The 18,446-nt window shown below is 40.1% G+C and overlaps 1 long non-coding RNA gene across 1 annotated transcript in view; it reads right to left on the bottom strand.

The window, feature by feature from the left end:
* Positions 1 to 18,446, bottom strand: part of LOC147825707 (uncharacterized) — a 69,693-nt gene that overhangs the window by 50,977 nt on the left and 270 nt on the right. The window lies entirely within an intron of this gene.

The raw sequence follows: 18,446 nt of genomic DNA, 5'->3' as shown, positions 1-18,446 counted from the left end.
GGAGTCTCCATGACTTGGTCTCCTCCCTAGGACCTTGAATTTAAGAAAATTGCTTGCCTTGATAGATTAAATGTGGCCCCAAAGTCTACAGAGCAACCTCACTCCAGATGGGACAGCAGAAGTGATGTGGTGTAGCTCAGCCACCAGATACCTTGCAGCTTCTACTCTCTCATGGAAGGCTGCTGCTACGTGCAGAGACGGGAATGGAAACCACTCAGAGGGTGAGAACCTCAACAGTCTAGCACTCTGAGATCAATGTGGCTATCTTCAACCAACCCACCCCAGCCAATACATTAACTGGGTGTAGACACATAAATTAGCCCAGGCCACACCATGTGAAGCACAGGCAAACCCTTCCAGCTGAGCCCTGGCCACTGAGTCAATCCAGGCCCTGAAACAGCTGTCCATGCCCATTTGGTGGAGCCCTATGGAGCCCCATGGAGCCCCCAGCTCACTTCTGCAGACTGCTGTTCTCCAACACTAGACTAGGGCTGCAGGGGAAGCCTTGGAGGCAGCAGAGTGTCTGAATTCACAGCAGAGTAAGAGGTTTGCAGATTTGAATTTCTGGAAGATTCTACCATGGATGTGGAGGCTCACTCTCTACTTTTCCTGAATAGAGATGGTAGCAGTGAGCTGGAACAGAAAGGATAGCTCAGGCCTCAGGAGTTTAGGTACTGGGCTCCTTGAAGGACAGTGTATAGAACTGGATGGGCCATGAGGATGCCCTGAATCCTTACCCTTAAGCATCAGCAAAAGGCAACCACAGAGAAACTAAATAGTGTGACTTCCTCTCTCTGTGTGCAGATTTTGTGGATGCTACAGGCCATCCAATCAAGCACTCCTGAAAAAAAGAGCCATCCCATCAAATAACCCTACTTCAACTATCCAGTGCAAGCCACCAGTAATTCCAGACACAATTGCCACACCCCACCCCATAACACTGCACTCAAAGCAAATGTCAACTGGTTAACCAACAGAGCCAGGCAAGGTGAATACATTTATTATAATCTATGTTATTAGTATAATTGATATTATAATCAATTAATATTAATAACATTATAATCAATCAGTATAATCAATATTATAAATATTTACTTATATCTATACTGGTATGCATTTTGGGCACTTACATACACTTACATATCTATGTAACTTAATTGTTTCGTTTTAGTTGACATTACTCAATTTGGCCATCTTTCAATGCAGTTTGAGAGTTGGCTTATAGTCGCCAAGTCCTCACATTCTCTCTTTGTATTAACTACACCTCAATGTGCTCTCTACAATTTCAAGTTCAAAATCTCATTCACTGTAAAGATGCTTGTGTGAGTATCTTAGTTACTTTTCTCATTGCTGAAAATACCCAACACCATTAGTTAAAGAGGAAAGTTTTATTTGGATCACACTTTGTAGAAGTTTCACTCTGTAATCATCTGGCTCCAAGGCAGGGTGGCATGGTAGACAGGCATCACAGAGGGGAAACAGGTCATGGTGGGCAGAAAGTAGCAAAGCAAGAGGCCTGACAAACCTCTTTCTGTCCCTTATATTGTATCCACGCTACCAGGATTAGGGTGATGCCAAACCAAGCAGTGGACTGATTTAGTAATTATCCACCCTTAATCCTAGCACCCTTAGTCCTACCATTACACCATGAATCAATTACACATCCTAAATTCAGCCTCCTCTGAAAAAGCCCCACCTATGACTGCATGAGGCTTTGAGGGGACTTCTAGGTACAATCATAACAGCAAGTGTCCCCATGTGCTTGCCACAGCCAAGATGTTTGCAATTTCCTCCAGTCTACAAGAGCTATCTCTCTAGAGTGTTGTCTTTTCTCTCTCATGGCCATTGCCAATCTTTTCTTGTTCTAAATTTCTCCCTCTGTCCATTTCCTCTCCCGCCTCCTGCATTCTTTGTCTTCTCCCATAAACAATCAAACTTCTTGAAAGTATTTTCCACTGGCTGTACTTCCTCACCAATGTGTCACTCTTCACTCTGGACTTGTAGAAATCTACTTTCCAAGGAATACCAGAGAAAGACACCATGGATAAGAACATATATGTATTAGCCAGCTTTGCCAACACTGAATCACAATACCTGACACCCACAACTTTAAAGAGGAAAGGTTTAATTTAGCTCATGCTTTCAAGAAATTCAATACATGGTTGGCAGGCTCCAAGGCAGAAACCTCAGGGTGGAAGGGCACGGCAGGGCAAAGTTGCTTAGTTCATCAAAGTTGGGAAGCAGAGCAGGGGAAGAGTGCCAGAGGAATGGGCAGATAAGTGACCATATATAATACCCAAGGTCACACCTCCACGACCCACTCTGACACACCCAGGAATCGTGCTATTAATTTTCTAGGTGTTTCTTAATCCAATGAAGTTGACATATCAGGATTAACAGTCACATTACATGTGTTAATGAATTTGTGTGCCTGATTGAGAAATATTTTGGAAAAGATAAGATTTATACCTCTCCTAGGTCATGGTTAAAATACTTAAAGTGGTAATATATGATACTCTATTCAGAAAGACAAAGCTCAAGGCAATTAAAAGAGAATTTAGTTCACCAATAGAAAATTCTAGTTAAATCCTGTCTGCTTTTACTGTATCACTTTTCTTTACATTACTATTCTATCATCTGTATAATAAAAATAAGAATTGACCACATAGGGAAAGTTGTTTTAGGAATAAAATGAGAAAATAAATTTAATCAACAAGCTCTATACAAATATAATTAATTATAAAGGGAATGCTTTCCCTAGACATAAACATAAAGGCATTTGTTAAACATTGCCCTAAATATGTAATTTTGGCACATGTTTTGTAGCTCTCGTGTGTGTGTGTGTGTATGTGTGTATACTTGTTTCATTATTGCTTTCTCTTTTAAGATTCATTGTGCTTATTTCACCAGAAAGTAGGATGCTTACCTAATACAGATCCAAGGAGAAGCTAAAATTTTCAGGTGAAAATTTTAATCTACCCTGAGAGGCAGATGGGAGGTGTTTTTGCCAAGGCTTAGCTAATTTTAAGTGTCTAAACACAACTTTACTTTGAACAAAAAGGTAGATTTGTTAGATTCATGTCTGAGAAACCTGAAGAAAGAATGGCTCTCCCTGTGTCCATTGCTTAGATTTAGCTTTTCTCATATGGGCTCATTCTCAAATGGATTCAAGTTTCTGAGAGCTAGATGGATCCTCAGGTTGGTCCCACTAAGTGGGAGGGACCCTCATGCTTTGGCCTTCCTACCAGCCTTAGCCCAGTTCTTCCACCTAGGGGAGCAGGAGACTTACCCAGGCAAATCAGTACTTGAGTCCTTGGAGGTTAGGTAGGCTGGTCAACCTGAGAGGGATGTATAATCTGATTAGGCAGCCCAAGAAGACGGCAATCTGATTAGCCAGTTTAGTGGAGGGAAGGCAGTGTCATGGGCCTTCCAGGAACACAGAGCTGTGGAAATGTATCAAGGCTTTACTCCACAGAGATGTCTGGCTTTCATGACTCTAGAGAACACTCAAGTTATGCTGTATGTGGTAAAGAAGCAAGCAGACACCTAAAACTTTCAGTCCTGTGACTTCCTCACTTGGTATATTTTCATCCCGATACAAAGAAGACTTGTAGAACCTAGATGCTCATATAAAATCTCAGGTCTGGTTTAGTTTAACAAAAACCAGGAACTCCAATGGTCTCAGATCAGAAGCAGATGACATTGGTCAGACAACTGTTCCAAAGCAACAGGCCTCTCTCCCTCTCCCTTACATCTCTCCCTTCTGCTCAGGCTTCACCCTGGCTTGGGTCCCCTGTAGCCTCAAGGAACACAGGGGACACAGCTCTTGCTCTACACAGTTACCTGAGCCTGTTCATTAGTTTCGTGGCCTGTCCCAAGATAAGCCCTGTGTGGTTCACAGAATGTGGAGGAAAGCATCTCAGGATAGACGTAAGTGTGCCAGCCTCTTGGGCAGAGCAGGCTCATAGGAGTTGTGATGTGGTGAGTCCTGGTAAGCCTCTGACCCAGGAATTGTTCCTTCTTTGAAATGAAAGCAGGGACAGGCAGCTTCTGATGAGGCTGCTTGTCAAATGGTCATTGCCTCTGGGTGTCTCCCTTTCTTGTCCTGCTCAAGCCCTTCAATCCTATGCAGACTGTGCAGCTTGCATTTGAGCAAAGTCCTCTGTCCTCTGTCCTCTTAGGCTGAGAGGACAACTTAAAATCCTATGCATTTTGCTATCATATTTCAAAAACACCTTTTTCAAGCTAAGATCCACCAAAAATGAAATTAGAATGTCAATTTTTACATTTTTAAAATAAATTTTTGTGTTTATCATGACAAATATCATCTTATGCTGTTAAACAATGTTTGATTTTTTTCACCTCAATTTTTTTTGGCTCAAAATATGAAACTCTAAGGTATATTTGAAGATTGAATTTGAAGACAAGACTCATTTTATTTTTCATAAGCACAAAGAAAGCCAATTAAACCCAAAGGACTTATCCATGAGGATCTGCATAGACCAAGAGATGCAAGCTGCTTTTTTAAAAAATGGGATGCCATCAAAGATACTCTTTAGTTCCCTAAACCATTTGCTCAGTAAGAAGATAGCAGCTACCATGGGTGACTCTGGAGGCAGAGGCCCACTTCCCAGGAAAGGGTTAAGGTCATTTCTGCCCCTGGGTCTAACAGAGGCTGCCAGGATGTGGGCAGGTACAGCTGTGTGACCGCCTATGGTCAAGCAGCATCTTGTAATTCCATTAAGGTGTTAGATTCAAATGCAGAATTAGCTGTTGCCTACGCAGAATTATGTTAAACATGGACCAGACTGAAAATCAATATTCTGCTTAAGTAACTGGCCCTCCAGTAATTTAATGAAGCTAAATTGCATTACACCACGGCAAGGTGGAGGGGGACCATTCTGTCTCAACCCTTCCATTATACAGGGGTTGTACAGCTCTGTGCCTAAAGAGAAATTAAACACATACTCATTTTTTTCCTGAAGTTGGAACTCCGCTTTTAACACCAGATTACTTGTCTGCTTCTTTAATTTAAAACTAGAGTAAATAATTTGCAGTCCCATAATTAGGAAAGAGCTAGAGACTCATGATAAGAAAGAGAGATTGCTTGTGGAATACTGGAAAATAATGCTTTTCTTGATTCTCTAAGAATAAAATTTAAGGGCGTGAGTGGGGGGGGGAGTTGTTAGTTGTAACATATTACAACTTAATTATAAAGGCTTCCAATTAATTAGGGTCACTATTTGAATAAGGCTTATGAAACAAATGTGAAGATAACATTCTTTAAAATGTTACATATGAATGTGCCAATATAAGAAATATTCAAAGAATAAATTTAAAATATTGGTCATCTATGTATTCTATATCTTACTTTGTAGTTGCTTTTCTTCATTCCTTTGGTCTTGGTATAGTTGTGTGTGTGTGCACTTTAAGAGTGTGTGTGTATGTGCCATAAGACAACTATAAGTTTGCTAAGCTCAAAACCCTTCGATATAATGCCTGGATTGGGCACTTTCTCATTTAAGATTCTACTACAAGAACTTCAAGGTCTCCACTCAGTCAGAATATACTCATTATGATACACTAACCACAGATGTTTGTGCTAAAGATGATTGACAATAAAAAAGAGGTGCCGTTACACCATTCGGAGTTATTGGCAACTCATTTATTTATTATTCAGCTGCAAACTTCATCTATATGAAACACTTCAGACTTATGTCCAAAACTCCAAATTAAAATGACAATAATTGCATGCTTCTTAGGATGGGATAATATGAAAAGCAGAAGTCTTTCCTTTATAGATGCCAATTTGGATATTCTGAGATTCAATAAGCTCTATTAACCATGTAAGCCACTATCTTTAAGAAGATTCACATTTTGGAAATGTATATATTACATCAATTATCATTTATCACTTGTTTTCCTAACTTTTTCATTTTTCTTAATCTCTCAGACTGGAAAGGACATAGAATATCAACATAGAGACTCAAAATGAAAATAAATCTTTAAGCAAAACACAACTTTAAGCTCCAAACCTTTGACTCCTGCTTTCTCCAGTTACCTACCATTCACCACAGCAATGTCAAGGTCATGTGGATAGCTGGCAAAATCTCAGGACACATAAAGAACAAAGTCACGTATATTCTCAGTCCTAATGTAATTACATCTTAACTTCTTAATTCAAAATCATGGTCCTAGAAAAATGCAGTTGCTGGCCCGGTATTTAGCTCAGTGGCACCTCACCTGCCTGGCAAGCAAGGTCCTGAATTTGATTCCCAGTACCTAAACAAATAAATAAATAAATAAATATATATAAATGCAGTTGGTCATCTGTGTTGGTGGGTCTACGCCCATGAATTCAATCAACCACAGATCAAAAATATTTACCTAAAAGTGCATCTGTACTGGACATACGCAGACTTTTCCCCCTTGTCATTCTCTAAACAATACAGTATAACAACTATTTACATAGGATTTACATTGTATTAGGTATTATGAGTGGTCTAGAAATGATTTAAAGTATACAGGAAGATGTGCATAGGCCATATGTAAATACTATGCAGTTTTATATAAGGGATTCGAGCAACTGGGATTTTGGTATTCAAGGGAGGTCCTGGAACCAATCCCCGTGGATACACAGCAAGGACTATAGTGAGTCTGAACAATGAACAGCAACGGTAACTCAGGAATGTCTCACTAATGAGCTGAAAAGTACAGTTTGAAACCAATGTTTACTCACTGCTGAGAATAGTAAGTTCTGGGCAGCAAGTCAGGAGAAACTTTTCAAATTTCCAATTCTGCCTTGCATCTAGACTCCATTTGTATCATTGGGTGCTAACGTGAGCAACAAATACCGTCAGGATAACATTTTCAAAGTCGCTGCTGCTAGAACACTTTACAGGAACCCAACAAGTTCCACAAATCCCATTATAGATGACTAACACTTCTAACTGGCGACATGACAAATATCACTTGCATTTTTATTATAAGCATCCTCAGAAATGTCTTAATCCTTCAAGTAGCTGTCTTCACAGACCACACTTTAAGTCTTGCTTCTGTGTTATACCATTTTGAGGTGACAGAAAGAGCACTTGGTTTTGATGGTTAAAATTTCCAATGGAGTTCAGCATTGAAGTGGTTAACAGTGTTACCATGTAATAATTAGGCTATCCCCCCTATGGACAAATGGGAATATGTCCTTAGTAAAGTAGGATGATGCTGTTTCCCTTCATTCTGCCTGTAGAGTCATGAGGGTGATGGTGCATTCTTAATTCCTGTTTCAAAAGCAGAAGAGATGGAAGCAATTGAGTGGAAACAAAAAAGGAAGAAGAAAAAGGAAAATCTTTGCCTAATTCTTTACTACTGTGGGTTTTCCAAGTGAAAAACTTTGCAACTCTATTTAACAATAGTGTTTGACCATTAAAATAGTTTTGCAAGTGACATTATGAAATATAAGCATGTGTTCAGTAAATGGAAGAAAAACAAATGATTCATATACATAAAAAAGAGTCTGATGCCACAGCTAACAAAAAAGCTTTTAAATTAAACAACAAATATCCTTTTTAATTACCTGCTATTTTTGGTAACTAAGAAAAAGGGGGAGGGTCCTTCACTGTGAATGTGACTTACACCTTCTCCCAGTCTGCTGTGAATGAATCAGGCAGATTCTTCAGGAAAGCAATGCTTTCAACTCCTTTCATTCAGAAAGTCTACTTTTTAAAAATGACCACAAAGAATCACATACATGGTGCAAGCTCTCTACAAATATTGTTCAGTACAAGGCTGTATTTTTCTAGTAATAAAAGGAAGAACCCTAAGTTGTCAATAATAACCAGTTCACCAAATTATTAAATCCATTTTAGGAGTATTTGCCATTTATAAAGGATATACAAAATAATTTTGCAAAAAATAGGGAAAAGATTTTGCCATAACCTTAAGTGGAAAAGACAGCATAACAAATCATATGTATAGAACAATATCAATATATTTAAAATATAGATAAAATGGAGTTGGCTACTAAACTGTTAACAAAAGGAAGGTGAGCTTGTGGGCAATTATAATTTTTAACAATAATTTACATTTTTTAAAAGTTCTAAAATAGAAACATGCTACTTTTACAATAAGATATATATACAATATATATGTTGTATATATACTATATATAGTGGTACTTCAGTTCAAAAACTTAAGGTGTTCTACAGTTTTGGAAAAGGTATCATCTGATGCAGAGTTTGCACACAAAAACAAAATTTTACCAAATGCTTCTGTTTGTGAACCGAACTGTTTGCAAACAAAAGCATTTGTGAACCTAGGTACCACTGTATTTTAATATGATTTCCAAAGTCATTTTTAATGAAATGGAAGGGGAAAAGCTCCATCAGCTTTGAAGTTGTTATCCTAAGAACAAAAAAAAAAATTCTCAGCTTCTTCCATTAAGGAGGATAAGTCAGAAAGCATTGGACTGAAAAGGGCTGACTTAGTTTAACTCTCTGCTATTACAGCGAGGAAACTGAGGCCCACAGCAATGCCTGTTTTTTCAAAGTTGCCACTTTAATCCAAGTATTCACTGAGCTTGCACAGACCGGTGAAAGAAAGTGACAAGCTCCCACAGGCTGCTCTGAGCCCTTAGGTATGGTCCCCTGTGATCAGATGCAAGCACAGAAGACCCTGGGGCTCCAAGAACACAAGACTAGGGAGTCCATGTTCTATACTGAAATGTAAGAGACTCCTATCTTTAATGTCCCTCAGACTTCTGCTGTGTTCCTCTAGATCAGTGGTGGCAAACCTGTGGCGCTGGTGCTGCAGCAGGCATGCAGAGCCCTCTCTGTCCCCACAAGAGCCCAGTAGCCCCAGCATCACCCCAGCAGCCCAGCATAGGATAATAGTGCACATGGGGCCATGCTCATGCTGGAAAAGGAATAGTGGCACCAGGCAATGACGTCAAAAACTATGACTCATCGGAGATTTAGCCTGATGGGTCAGTATTCAGGTTTAATTGCAGTGTTGACACTTTGGACAAATGAATGAATGTTGGGTTGCAGTTTGGGCACTTGGTCTATAAAAGGTTTGCCATTGCCATCACTGCTCTAGATTTTTAAACTTTACAGAATATTAATACTTGGAGTTTTTCAGGAAAAATCAACTCAGCCTCTGGTATGAACTGAGTTGAACAAGCTTTGCTCTCCATGAGTTCCTCTCCTGTGGGGACACAGATGGTAGAGCAAATAACCTCCTCTCTCACCATTCCTCCCTCCTGCCCTGTACACTGGAGGATGAGCTCAAGTGAGCTGGACAAGTACAAGTCACTGGGACAATTTTTCCTGTCCTAGCAGACAAAGTACTTGTCTTCCAGAACAGAAGTCATGGACGTGGGAGGTGTTTCTATCACTTGTGAATTCTCTGTCCACGAAAAAGGCACCAGGAGCCTCAATTTTCATAGTAAGGAACAATGACTGGCTTTGTGAAGGTTATGGGAGAATGGCACCTTCAGGGCAGGACTGAAGGAGAGAAGAGAGAAGAGTGGTGAGAGAGAAGAGAAGACCGTCCAGGATACCCGGCGCCCAATGCCCCATGTGAGGTCCCCGAGGTCTTTCTGGGGGGTTTAACCTTAGGAAAAACTGCTGCATTTTTACTTACAGAACTTGGGACTCTGTTTTACAATTTATGTCACTGAGTTCATGTACTATCACATTTCATGTTCTATCAAATTTCATAGAGTTAACAAAAAATGGTTTTGGACATCTGGATGTTATGTTGTAAAGTGTGTAGGTCACGGGTATATTAGAACCCGGGGGTGAGGAGGAGTCATATCTCTGCCTCCCCGAACCTCAACTCCTCTAGGGTATGGGTTATGGGGAGGCTTTTGTGGATTCTCATGCACAGAATCTACTTTATAAAATATAAAGAAAATGCTGCACAAATCTGAGAGAGTGCAGATTCCTGACCCTTAATAACACAGCAATACGTGAGGAGACCTCAGCTCCAACAAACAGAACACCTTGCAGATCTCAAATTCAGAGTAAAATCTATTATTATATAGATCTATTTTAAGGACCTGTATGTATATATATTTCCTTCTCCATTTTATAATATGGTAAAATGATCACCTCCTGGGAGATTTCATTAAAATTCTGGTTTTAAGGAAAGGCAAGACCTTGCAGTGCAGGATAGTGGATCTCATTCTCATGGGTCGCTTCTACAACTTATTTGCCTGAAGTCCCTCTCCTTGTTGTGAGATTTCTCACTGGGGGTGGCTGTCAGGGGCCAGTGCCTCCACCCTTGAGCTGGGCCAGCTGGGTGGATGCATGTCGCTCCAGTAACTCAAACCAGTAATGAGTTCATTTCAAAACTTTCTGAGTAGCACAGGTCAGCATGTGAGTGTGCACCAAAGTAACAGGGTTCCCAGAGAAGTTAAACGGTGGTGGTGAAGTAGAAGCCAAAAACTACAACCAGGATGAAAACCTCGGGACACATCTGAAAAAATAAAATTCAGCAGTTCTCCCAGGAATGTGTAAGCTTTCTGGTACAATGGTATTTTTGTCTAATTACAGCCAAGCACACTGACAAATAAACTGAATTGCACTGAGATGTACCTACACTATAAATATATATTATATTAGTATATGCTTTCCAGAAGTTTAAAGAAGAAACAAAACACAAAGATTAAAATGTATGACTTAAAACAAATATAAGACTGTTTCTTAAATGAGCTAAGTCAAAGGCATTTTAAATATTTATATGTTAAGTAAAATCCATTTGTAATTGGGAAAGTAGCTAATAACCCTACCTCGTTATTACCAGCAAAATAGGTGTGTTTTTTAAAAAAAATTGTAGTTCATTTCTGCTGACATGGCTTTTAAAGAAATACACTGACGAATAAAATGAAAGAAGGATTTCAAGGCACATATGCAAAGGACTGTCCTGAAGCTATTAAATTTTGTGCATAATATTTTATTCAAGGTGTTCGAAGGGGATGGCAGAGGAGCCAACCAAAGACAGGTGAAGAAGCACAGCTCTCGCAAAGGGACCCCAGAGACCAGGGACTGCAGGGAAAGGGATTGCTTTTGTTTTTGTTTTTGCATAGTTTTTTCTGATAAAAGCTGAAGATCATTAGCAGTCACTCCCTTTTCATAGTTAATAGAGCTAATTAACTTCTTAATGCCCACCAAACTACTTGGCAAGACCTGGCGAATCCATGAATCTGATGAACTGAACGCTGCACACAGTAGTAACTGTGGTTTATCATCTGTGCTTGTTTAGATCGCAGAAGGCCTGCTATAGCTCTCCCAGCTCGTGGACCTCGAGGACATCTACTAGGACACCCTGGTTCCCCTGCTCCACATCTACTCCCTCAGTGCACCACCCTCTGTAGACAGTAGCAGCTGCCTGGCTCAGCACACACTGGGTTAGGGGGACCCAGTGTTCTCTTCTGGGCTTTTCTCGTTTTAACAAAGAAATGGTCTCATTTCATTTCTTCCTTCCACTCTTCTTTTCATTAATAATGAGGTAAAGTACATCCAGGAAGACATGCCTTCCAGAGAGGAGGACCACACTCACTTCATTTCAGAGGTGTCTATAATGAAAGATGTAGTCAAGCTTTTGAGTTATGTCATTGCTAAAGAAACATGAAATTTGGAGAAGGGTGATTCCAATTTTCCATTTGTGAATCTTTTTGAATAGGTTTGCTACTGCCCTTCGTTTGGCTCCCTAATGGACAAAGAAAAGGGAAATAAGCTCAATTTTAATTAGCAGATTGTTTTCAATCTAAAACATAAGTTTGCACATATACTAAAAATAGAAAACAGTTACATTTTGAAAAAATGTTTTTGTCATAAATCAGCAATATGGGAAAACTAAGAATATCATGGTTCTTAATCCATTGAGGAGCCGAGGGACTTGAAATCTGCAGCATTAAAGGAAAGACACTCAAGTGCTATGGTTTGTGTCAATAAACAATGCACTTTTCCAGGCATAGCTTGCAAAGAGGTTCTGTGGCTTTCAGACTACAGAGGGAACACCTGCTCCCTTAAATGTGAGACTCTTAGGAAGGATGCTCCCAGGAAGGGTCTTGTGGTCAGGACAGAGACCTTGTCCATGGCAAACATACAAGCCTCCTGGGGTGGTCATCCAGACATGCCTGCTGGACAAAGCTCCATCATTCCAACCTTTATCTTGCTCCATGGAGCCAGATGACACTACAGCAAGCCCCTCTTAGCACAGCCCCTCAATCAGCATGATAGAGCTGGAGGAAGAGGATTCTCTTTCCTCTGCCCAAAGCTTGCAGTCATGGCCCTTAAGTTAGGGACAGGCTTAATGTGCACTTCACCTTTGCAGTTTCCCAAGCAGCTATAGCACACAGACTCTGCCCACCAGAACATTCTCTCCTGGAAAGCCCACCCAAAAGCCACCGGGACCAGCAGCTGCCGGTCTGTCCTTGGAACTGGCTCTGGCTGCACACAAAGCCTGACAGGTCTGACTCTCTGGACAGCCATGCAGTCCTGGCAGAACTGACCAGCTGAGGACTGGCAGAAGGGCGGTAAAACATTAAAACAAACATCTGGTACATTTCAGAACACAAAACTTTATCTTATCTTTAATGAAATCCACATTAAAAGAATACTTGTTCTTGGATAACCTGCCCCTGTCATTCCTGCCACCAGTCAGGAGAGGGGGCCTTGCCCTAGGGAAATCTCATGGGAAGATGTTTTGGGGGATGGAGGCATCTTTGGCCGCCAGTGACTGCCAACCTCAGGCCTGTGGCTCTTTCCACCTCATCTCTCTCCAAGCCCTACTTCTCTGCCTGGCCCTCCTGTGGTGCAGCAGTGGTTCCCTGATGTAAGAGGCAAATGTCCTGTGGTGGGGGCACCCTGCAGGCTTGGTCTGTGCAGCAAGCCGGCAGGAAGGACTCTAATAGCCTCTCTTCTGCAGCTCGGATGTGGGGTGGTGGGTCGGGCGCAAGGGGGAGCCCTGCCTCTGTGCCCAGGTAGTCCCAACCCTGACATCCAGCCTGGTAAGCCTGCTACTGGCCTCAAGGATGGATGGGTTGACAGGCGCAGATAGGCCTCTGCTGCCAGGAGGCTCAGCACCAGACTGAGTGGATAGGATAGGAAGTGGCTCTCCAGGGAATCAAGAAGGAAGGAACTAGAAACAACCACTTAACATCTATTTAGAGCCTGGGAGCATTTGTGGAAGCCATCCCCATTACTGTTGAAAAGATGCAAATTTGGTGAGATCATCAGCTGTATGGCTCCAGGCTGTTTCCCAAGTACCCTGATTCATAACAGGAGTGAAAGTATTAGTGTAAGACACCAGCAAGGCCAAGTTCACGTTGCTCAGAGGTAGCCCCTAACCAAACTCCACAAAGTGATGGAAAAGAAGATTTGTTATCTTGGAAAGACAGTTTATCCAATGAAGCCAAAAAAAAATTTTAAAAACCCCCAATCCTTTAGGCTGGTTACAGGGGAGCAGAAGCGGAGCCCACCAGCACACTGCATGAAGGAGGGAGGCAGTTGTGTGTGTTGCCTCCTTCCCATTCCTTGAGGAGGTGGCTGTGTTGCTGCAGAACGAAAGGCAATTAAGGCAAAGATATTTTTTGCCAGCATTGTTTTAACTTCTACATCAAATATTCTTTCAGACATTCAAGAATACACTTATCTACAAATGAAGGGCATAAGCTAAGCTATTGATTTTCACAGAGGATCTGCTCCTCATGGAAAACATCCGAGCAACTCCAGTAGATGCTGTGAAATCTCTACTTCCATTAGAAAAGAGATCAGGAATGACTTCATACGGAGATAATCCATTCTGGTTGCTCAGGCTTCTCTGACCTCTTACCCTCGTTCCAGTTGGCAAAAGTTCGGGGACAAATTAAACAAATGGTTCAGCATAGAAGCAGATTTAATGCAGAAAATTATTCTTCGTGCTTACACCATAGCAAGGTTTTTTAAGTGATGCCGTTACAATGGACCTAAATTGCCACAGCCTATAAACTGAATATTTCCCCAATTTGCTGAGTATAAATTATATCTTAAGATCCCAGCTCTCTAGAGTCTGAACATAAAGTGGCAGTTTGGTCAAGTGCTTTGAGAACTGTGATACAAGATGTCTATAAAACATTTCACTATGTTTTCATATATACTGAATTTGAAATAAGTTTAATGAGAAAACAAAAATGTGCAGAGATTACAAGTCATCACTGGATTCCTTTTTTAATACTCTGGTCATAGTGGCTTTTTGTTTGCTTTTCCTTCTTTTTAAACAACTCGGAATTATGGAAGATGGTTTTCAGGTCACTATCCCAGGAAATACTTGATTTGGCTTATAACATGGTAAGGAACTGAACATGAAGTAGGCTCTGTTTACATATGTGCATATGCGTGTCTGTGTGCAGATACACACTCATCTCTGTGTTTTCTAAGAAGGAGGAGAAAGCAGGAGAAAGTGAACAGAGCTGTTAGGGTACAGCTATCTTTATGCAGTGTGTGTTTAGTTTTCTTTCATTTTCCCCTCAGAGGATGGAGAGGGTGCTGTAATTTTCAAAATACTGCAAAAAACATTTCTACAAATTGCTTTGCTTGTCTGCCTATATATGTTAAGCTGCACAAAATAAGCAAGGGGACCCTTCATCGCAAAACACTTTTTTGCATTTTTTGTAACAACATAAAAGCTGCTGTTATGACAAGAAGTCTGGTAGTTCACTCATTTATAATTTAACCACAGCCTATATAACATAATCCAAAAAATATGGGGCATGATTAGTATAAAAAATCAAATACAGCAGAGGCTTTTTGAATATTCCAAGAATAAAACAAAACAAAAAAAAAAAGAGAGAGAGAGGAAGAAAACCTCGCAGCCATCAGAATATATGTGGTATTTCTTTAATACTTCATTTTAAACTACCTAATTGTGTTTTTAAGCTTCGGTTCCTGTAATTTTGCAAGACGAGGCATTCCAGTGAGAAAACATATGGTGAGGGATTTTTAAACCACATAGCGAGAGTGCATCATAGACTTATCTGCTGTTTTAGTGTCACAAAAATCCACCACTGAATTTATCCAGTCACCCATTAAAGAAAGAAAAGAATTAAAGGAAAAGGAGGTTCTAAATCCCCTAGCGCTACAAGAACGAGTGAAATATGGTATCGAGTTCAAGGGAAAATGGTGGTGGAGCTCAGGACTTCTTACAAGACCAGCAAATACCAACTGCAAGCTGCAGGCTGTGGAGGCATTTCAGGATCTCTGCAATCAGACAGCAGCTCCAGGCCACGGACCACTTCCAACTTAAGCACCTCCACCATTCAGCTTTGCATGGTGACTCCACTCACTTTAAAGAAGGGTCACTTTTAACTTTGTTCCTAGACAGGCAGTTGGCCGACAAGATATATATATATATATATATATATATATATATATATATATATATATATATATATAGACATCCATATCTAGGTAGATGGAAGGACAGATGGATGGACAAAGGAAAAGAAAGATGGATAGACAGAAGAGTGTTTATCTGCTATTATTTTTAAAGTCCATTTGTAATTGTCACTTAAAAATAGTTTCTTCTACTAAAGGACAAACTGTATAATATGACATATTTTTTAGGAGAGATATTGAATCAGCACTTTGTGTATTACAGTGACAATGTAAACTCTAATTGCAACAAACTTTAGCACTCACAAATAAGACCTAGACAGGGGTCCTAAACACTTTAATGTTTGCTTTACAAATACCTGTTCAGCTCCACACACAGAGTGAGTGTGTGTAAAACATGCACATGTGTGAGTCCTTGGGCTCACATGCATGCAAGGGAAGAGGCTAGGGACAGAGGCATTGAGAAACGAAGCAATGTATATCATTATTCAAATTGCAATCAGATTCACCCTTAAATTGCACTGGTGTCTCTTATCAGAAATTGTTTCCTAAACTATAATACGCTGCAATAAGTGGACATTAATTAATGCTAAATTACAATGGAATTACATATTATATCCACATGAATACCAAATGACTCCATTATGAATAATATTATTACAGTAAATATTAAAGGATCTACACACGGTTTGTCACTAATTACAAAGTGTTGACAACTACATATGACCTTAAGTTAATAAAAACTTTAAATTACAATGTTCACACAGTGAACTTTTGATTAATGCTACTTCAAAACTGTAGCCAGAGAGATAAGGAGCAAAGCCGAATCACAGCCCCCCCCCCAAAAGTCTAATTTATCTGTGAGACAGAAGCGTCTCCGGCTCAGAATCCATTCTAGCTCTGCTCTCTCAGCACAGCCCTGTGTGGCTCCTTCGCTCAGCTATGGTTTTAAGAAATCCACACACAAGTTAGCTAAAGTCTCGTTTTAGTGGGTGGTCATTATGTCTTAGAAGGGAAAATCTTTAACCCTTTCCCACTTCCTACTTAAAAGATTTCAAAATACCCTGGTGGGGTTCCTTTTTCTTTTTTTTCCCCTGCCAAAGGGAAACGAGTGAGAACAGTATAAGGTGTTAATCTTGATAATTAGGGCACAAAAGCAATTAGAGGTCTAAAAACCTTAAGGCACAGAAAGTGATTTTTTTGTTTATTTGCTTACCTTATTAAGTTAAATATCTGTCTGAATTAATCGCTAATGAATGTGAAGAAGGCTCAATAGCAGCAGGCTTAATGAACAGCCATGTCAGTTGCATTTTACAGGGTCCCAAATCATTGAAGATTCCAAGGCAACTTGCTATTTAAAATTACTTTCCTGCCCAATTTTCTGTTTGCAAAGCAGTAAATTATTTACATTTATTGTGCTTATTTAAGCCCTTAAATGACTATGAATGGAGTACAGGCACATTTTAAAAATATAGAACCATTACACAACCCTACTGCTAGAAATTCCTGTTATTTTCCCCTGAAGACTGCTTCTTCTACTTTTCTAATCTCTCTTTTACAACAATTCATGAAAAAGGCCATTATTACATTGAACATGTTTTAATAAGTTATTTATTATTTAACATACTTTAAGAGGCAGTGCCATAGAAGTTACATTACACACACTAAGAACAGTCTCTTTCATACTTGTCCAGTTGCCTGAGCCTAAGTGCTTAAGTTTCCAAGAATAAAATTATGCTGTCCTTCATTAGAAACAAATAAAATGTGCTTTCCCTCATTAATCACATCATAAACATTGATATTTTAAAAGATCTATTATACTAATTATTGTCATTGGAAATTATCATTTAATATATTCATTCCCTTGAAGAGTTACTAATTTGAAGTCAGTGGCCATGATTTTTTAAAATTTGCAGCTGATTTTGCAAACAAATTCACCATCTTAAATTGCAGTGAAATGCACGGAGAGCCAGCCCGTACGTACAAAACGCTCCCTGATGTGTTCTTTGCACATTCACCAAGTACCCCAGCTACATAGCTGGGCAGTCCATTGACTGCTGCCAAACCTATAGATGGTCCAGATTCATCAAACTGAGGCTAAGAGCACTTAGTAAAAGGAATAATAGAGAGACTGATAGTAGCAGAGACAGGGACCAAGAAAAAATAGAAAAGCAAAGAAAGATGAAGAGGTCTTAGATGATTCTACTTGCTAGATCCTAGATAGAGGTCAAGCAGCCAATTCAAGTATTTCCCTTCAAATCTTCCAGATTATGGAAGCAAAAACTTTCCTGCATTTTCAAACGCAGACAGACGCTGTACACCAAGTTTCTCCGTGGACCTCCTGCATTTACATGCGTAATACGGTGCATGCGCTCGATCTCACGGTATCTCACTTCCTAAGTAGCAAGAAATGGGGGTATTTTTCAAAAGTGATTTCAAAGTGTGTGTGTGTGTGTGTGTGTGTGTGTGTGTGTGCACATGCACGAAAGCTGCCATATTTATTAATTCAGACTTAACTATTGGAGTGTACTTTCCCAAACGATACCAGGGGCAGCGTAACATCTACTGTTAAAAAGCCCCATGCTATTCATAAGAGATTATAGTGGAGTAAACATTACAATAGCAGTAATGATCTAATTAAAAGAATCAGCATACTTAAAAGAGTCCCTTCTTTGGGAAGGGAGGGGGAAGGAAAATCAGTGATGCAATCTATAGTCCAGAATGGGGCGAAGCATTTTACTGTGATCAAATGCAGTCTCTCTAGTACATATCTGAAGTCTTCTAGTCTTTGTTACTTAATGTGATGCGGAAGATCAAAGATGCGTGCAGTATGTGTTCCAGGGTTCCAGCTGAGCCGCTGTCATATGTTAAGCTTTTTTTTTTAAAGTTGGCTATCATTCTACCTTACTCCGAGTGAACAGTGTTCCCATTAAATTAAGCGTGTCCCCAAATCTGGCAAGAACCTCTTGCGGAATTTTCCTGCAGCAGCCAGAATGGGACCACAGAGCACATCTTTGCCTCTAGGTTTGCACAGTGTGGAGCTCGCTATATGCTCCGACATCCCCTTCCCTGTCT

This window comes from Heterocephalus glaber, unplaced genomic scaffold (genome assembly GCF_053883595.1).
Source record: "Heterocephalus glaber isolate CG9 unplaced genomic scaffold, H.glaber_assembly_v1.0 deba00001497, whole genome shotgun sequence".
Taxonomy (NCBI): Eukaryota; Metazoa; Chordata; class Mammalia; order Rodentia; family Bathyergidae; genus Heterocephalus; species Heterocephalus glaber.
This window is presented reverse-complemented; position numbering and strand designations above follow the sequence as displayed.